Source organism: Bos javanicus, chromosome 21 (assembly GCF_032452875.1).
Source record: "Bos javanicus breed banteng chromosome 21, ARS-OSU_banteng_1.0, whole genome shotgun sequence".
NCBI lineage: Eukaryota > Metazoa > Chordata > Mammalia > Artiodactyla > Bovidae > Bos > Bos javanicus.
Window position 1 is genome coordinate 47,744,512 of NC_083888.1, and position 6,000 is coordinate 47,750,511.

Genomic DNA, 6,000 nt, shown 5'->3' on the forward strand with positions numbered 1-6,000 from the left:
AATTCTGAGCATTACTTTACTAGCCTGTGAAATGAGTGCAATTGTGTGGTAGTTTGAGCATTCTTTGGCATTGCCTTTCATTGGGATTGGAATGAAAACTGATCTTTTCCAGTCCTGTGGCCACTGCTGAGTTTCCCAAATTTGCTGGCATATTGAGTGCAGCACTTTCACAGCATCATCTTTCAGGATTTGGAATAGCTGAACTGGAATTCTATCACCTCCACTAGCTTTGTTCATAGTGATGCTTTCTAAGGCCCACTTGACTTCACATTCCAGGATGTCTGGCTCTAGGTCAGTGATCACACCATTGTGATTATCTGGGTCTTGAAGATCTTTTTGTACAGTTTTTCTGTGTATTCTTGCCATGTCTTCTTAATATCTTCTGCTTTTGTTCGGTCCATACCATTTCTGTCCTTTATTGAGCCCATCTTTGCATGAAATGTTCCCTTGGTATCTCTGATTTTCTTGAAGAGATCCCTAGTCTTTCCCATTCTGTTGTTTTCCTCTATTTCTTTGCATTGATCGCTGAAGAAGGCTTTCTTATCTCTTCTTGCTCTTCTTTGGAACTCTGCATTCAGATGTTTATATCTTTCCTTTTCTCCTTTGCTTTTCGCTTCTCTTCTTTTCACAGCTATTTGTAAGGCCTCCCCAGACAGCCATTTTGCTTTTTTGCATTTCTTTTCCATGGGGATGGTCTTGATCCCTGTCTCCTGTACAATGTCACGAATCTCATTCTATAGCTCATCAGGCACTCTATCTATCAGATATCGGCCCTTAAATCTATTTCTCACTTCCACTGTATAATCATAAGGGATTTAATTTAGGTCATACCTGAATGGTCTAATGGTTTTCCCTACTTTCTTCAATTTCAGTCTGAATTTGGCAATAAGGAGTTCATGGTCTGAGCCACAGTCAGCTCCTGGTCTTGTTTTTGCTGACTGTATAGAGCTTCTCCATCTTTGGCTGCAAAGAATATAATCAATCTGATTTCGGTGTTGACCATCTGGTGATGTCCATGTGTAGAGTCTTCTCTTGGGTTGTTGGAAGAGGGTGTTTATTATGACCAGTGCATTTTTCTTGGCAAAACTCTATTAGTCTTTGCCCTGCTTCATTCTGTATTCCAAGGCCAAATTTGCCTGTTACTCCAGATGTTTCTTGACTTCCTATTTTGCATTCCAGTCCCCTATAATGAAAAGGACATCTTTTTTGGGTGTTAGTTCTAAAAGGTCTTGTAGGTCTTCATAGAAGCATTCAACTTCAGCTTCTTCAGCATTACTGGTTGGGGCATAGACTTGGATTATTGTGATATTGAATGGTTTGCCTTGGAAATGAACAGAGATCATTCTGTCTTTTTTGAGATTGCATCCAAGTACTGCATTTCGGGTCTTTTGTTGACCATGATGGCTACTTCATTTCTTCTGAGGGATTCCTGCCCGCAGTAGTAGATATAATGGTCATCTGAGTTAAATTCACCCATTCCAGTCCATTTCAGTTCGCTGATTCCTAGAATGTAGACATTCACTCTTGCCATCTCTTGTTTGACCACTTCCAATTTGCCTTGATTCGTGGACCTGACATTCCAGGTTCCTATGCAATATTGCTCTTTGTAGCACTGGACCTTGCTTCTATCACCAGTCACATCCACAGCTGGGTATTGTTTTTGCTTTGGCTCCATCCCTTCATTCTTTCTGGAGTTATTTCCCCATTGATTTCCAGTAGCATATTGGACACCTACTGACCTGGGGAGTTCCTCTTTCAGTATCCTATCATTTTGCCTTTTCATACTGTTCATGGGGTTCTCAAGGCAAGAATACTGAAGTGGTTTGCCATTTCCTTCTCCAGTGGACCACTTTCTGTCAGATCTGTCCACCATGACCTGCCCATCTTGGGTTGCCCCACAGGCAGGGCTTAGTTTCATTGAGTTAGACAAGGCTGTGGTCCTAGTGTGATTAGATTGACTAGTTTTCTGTGAGTATGGTTTCAGTGTGTTTGCCCTCTGATGCCCTCTTGCAACACCTACCGTCTTACTTGGTTTTCTCTTACCTTGGGTGTGGGGTATCTCTTCACGGGTGCTGCAGCAAAGCGCAGCCATTGCTCCTTACCTTGGACGAGGGATATCTCCTCACTGCCGCCCTTCCTGACCTTCACCATAGTTTGGCCTCAGGTAAATAACAGGGAAGGAACACAGTTCCACCCATCAACAGAAAATTGGATTAAAGATTTACTGAGCATGGCCTGCCCATCAGAACAAGACCCAGTTTCCCCCTCAGTCAGTCTCTCCCAGCAGGAAGTTTCCATAAGCCTCTTATCCTTCTCCCTCAGAGGGCAGACTGACTGAAAACCACAATCACAGAAAACTAACCAGTCTGATCACATGGACCACAGCCTTGTCTAAGGGCCACCCAAGATGGACAGATCATGGAGGAGAGTTCTGACAAAACATGGTCCACTGGAGAAGGGAATGGCAAACCACTTCAGTATTCTTGCCTTGAGAACCCCATGAACAGTATGAAAAAGACCAGATTTACCCTTGCATTATTGCTTCTAAACAATATCAGCGGCTTATCTGGGGGCTTCCCTGATAGCTCAGTTGGTAAAGAATCCACCTATAATGCAGGAGACCCTGGTTTGAGTCCTGGTTTGGGAAGATCCAATGGAGGAGGGATAGGCTACCCACTCCAGTATTCTTGGGCTTCCCTAGTGGCTCAGCTGGTAAAGAATCTGCCTGCAATGCAGGAGACCTGGGTTCAATCCCTGGGTTGGGAAGATCCCATGGAGAAGGGAAAGGCTACCCACTCCAGTATTCTGGCCTGGAGAATGCCATGGACTGTATAGTCCATGGGGTTGCAAAGAGTTGGACACGACTGAGCGAACTTCACTTCCCATTGTTTCTTAACTGCTCCTCCTTTGTTTCTGCATTCCCTCCCTTCTCTAATTAGTAACTGTTTGAATCCTTAGGAACTCATGGAAGGTCTAGGAGGTTGAAGTCTTTTCCCTACAAACAGGAAAGATGTGAGGAAGTGGACACAGAAAGGCTTTTGAACATGGGAAGACCCCACAGGGTCTGGCTCCATTTCAATCCTCCCTTTTCTTTGATACGCCTCAGTCTTGAGGAGAACAGAATGGTAATAAAATTTTGGATAGAGAGGTTAGTCATAAACATGACAGAGGAATTTGTTTTAGGGGGACTCGGTTTTGTTAGCATAGGACAGAGGGTGGGCACTTATTGGGAGGGAAGAAACATGAATTTCCTAGATGGTAGACCTCCTATATATGAGGAACATTCTTCTCATTTAACCCTGACAACACCCTATGGAGGGCCTATTATTATTCCAGTTTTACAACTGGGGCCCACAGATACTAAATAAAATGCCCAAGGTCACATCCTCATTGAGTCTGGCCAAAGGATTGGGAACCTAAGTCTGTTAGGCTCCAGAGTACATATTCTTTCCATCAGTAAGTGGTCTTGTAGTAACAATAGGATTTCGTTTTATTTTTTATAGTATTTTTAAAACATATAAAGTAAATTTCCAAGTTGATTTAAAATGAGTCAATTGGCAAAACTGCATTTTTAGTGTGACTCTTAGGTAACACCTGTCACACTGACTGTCATACTTTAGATGGTAGAAGTGTGCTGCCTTGGTTCTTTTCAATTCCTGCGCATTATGGACACTGAACACATGTTTAAAAACAATCCACAGACTGTGCTCACAATGACTGGGCCCCAGTGCTTTGTTTGAGTACATGTTCTCTCTGGCATGTGATTATCTTGATCTTCACATTGAAATAAATTTCATTTATCTCGAGTATTTTCATTATCTTGAGCATTTTTTGCTTGCTGATTGAAGGTGACAAAAATGCCAGGTATTTTTAGCTTGTTATAGAAATCACACATTCATGAAGAGTCATGGCAGATTTAAATTTGCTTTATGTTCACTCTAACTCTGGCCTTCATATGGCATTTCCTTTTCTTTCACTATATTTTTAAATCTCAGAAAAATGTATATCTCTGGATTTAAGAACATATTTACAGTGGTCTGAAATTTTTATTATATGAGCTAAAAAGAAGAGAAAATAATTATGTACAAGAACAAAAGGAATGTTTGTTCAGTGAATCAGAAACAAATTAAGGTAGAGAACATAAAAAATAGATCAGCATTTTTTTTAGCATGTACAATGTTTCACACATATCTGTCACTTTGAAAAATGGCTTTTAAAATTTGCTAAGAGCATTTCAAAATTGCTAAATTGATTGTAATTAAGTGAGCAAATAATAACAACAAAAAAAATTGCTCATTTTGCAAAGCTTCCTTGAAGCAAAAAAAAAAAAAAAAGAGAGAGAGAGAGAGAAACATGCAGATCAAAGTGACTCCTAGCATTGAGAGGAAGCACCAAGAATAAGATGCATTATGTCTACTGACTACTAGCTGAACCTGAAAGAAACTGGTTTCTAATTTCATTAAATAGAAACAAAAAGCACATATTCTCTTATTCTTACATAAATGCTAGGTTAAACATTTATATGTGAAGGTAGGAAATGTACATAATTTGTGGAAAAGAAAATATACTGTGTGACTGAATTAAAATGAGAATGTAATATCACCATGCTTCACTGATTCTGACAAATTGTCCATATTTGAAAATATTTTGACATTCTAATTTCATATTTGAAGTCAAAGTTTAATACCAAAAACTATGTGAAGAGGTCAAATATTGACTTAGAATTCTATAAACACTTTATATGTTGAAATCTTGACTCTCCACTAAAGCACCAAACTTCTCAAATTTAGGAACAATGTCTAAAATTATATCTTTATTTTCTGTCAAATTAGGTATTTAGCAAGTGCCTAAGACATATTCTCATGTAAGAAATGAAATTATGTGTTAATGGCTCAAAGAAAACAGGCAATGAGCTTGGACAAATCAAATGTGAAAGTTGCTTAGTCGTGTATGACTCTTTGTGACCCCATGGACTATACAGTCCATGGAATTCTCTAGGCCAGAATACTGGAGTGGGTAGCCTTTCCCTTCTCCAGGGAATCTTTCCAACCCAGGGATCAAACCCAGTTCTCCCACACTGCAGGTGGATTCTTTACCAGCTTAGCCACAAGAGAAGCCCCCAAATCAAGTGCATCTGTATGTAAATAACTGAAGGTCTGTCATTGAGATTCTGGTTTTTTATGTGAACCAAAACTTATTTATTCACTCACAAATTCTTTGTTTATTAGAAAAAAAAAACCAAGGTTTAGCAAGTAAGTATTTTAGAGATGTGAAAACTGAGGCCTTGAAAGATTTTGACTCAGTAATGAGTAGTCATGACAACCCACGCCTCTTCTCTCCGGTCCCATATTCTTTCCATAACACTTAAAGACCAAGACAGGAAGACACTGGTCTCTAGCACCATCTACATGGCAGCATACCTTGAAATGTTTAGGAGTTGGCAAGAGAAAGAGAACCTCAATCAGTCTCTTATTCACTTATATTTAGCATTTTGAAGAAAATGTATGTGTACCAGTCACTTTTCCGATGGTACTCAAAAAAGAAGTGTTGTTCTTATGTTCATTTTCTTCCTAATATGACCAAAAATGTTTGAAAACTTGGTAGTGAAAGGATGTAACCACTGTGAGATAGTTAAGTATCATACATGTAGCTTCAATTTACCAAACGAGGATGAGTCTGGGGATGGTATTAAGAATATTTAACCCAGCTATTCGTTGGGTTGGTCAGAAACTACTATCTATCTGATATTTTAAGGACTTTCCTGATTTCTCTTATTATGCTCACTTTGAATTGTGGTAAAATATTAGATTTAGATTTGTAGATTTGTAGATTTCATTTTAGATTATTGCTGCAAAGTATTCTCTTGTCTATGAGAAACAATTTGTGTTTTCTCTGCTGTACTGTGTGTTTTTCATTTCTTAAAAATTATTTTTCAGTATTTTTAGCTTCATTAAATCATTCCCAAGAGCACAATAGTAACATTTTCAAGATCTCAGAATA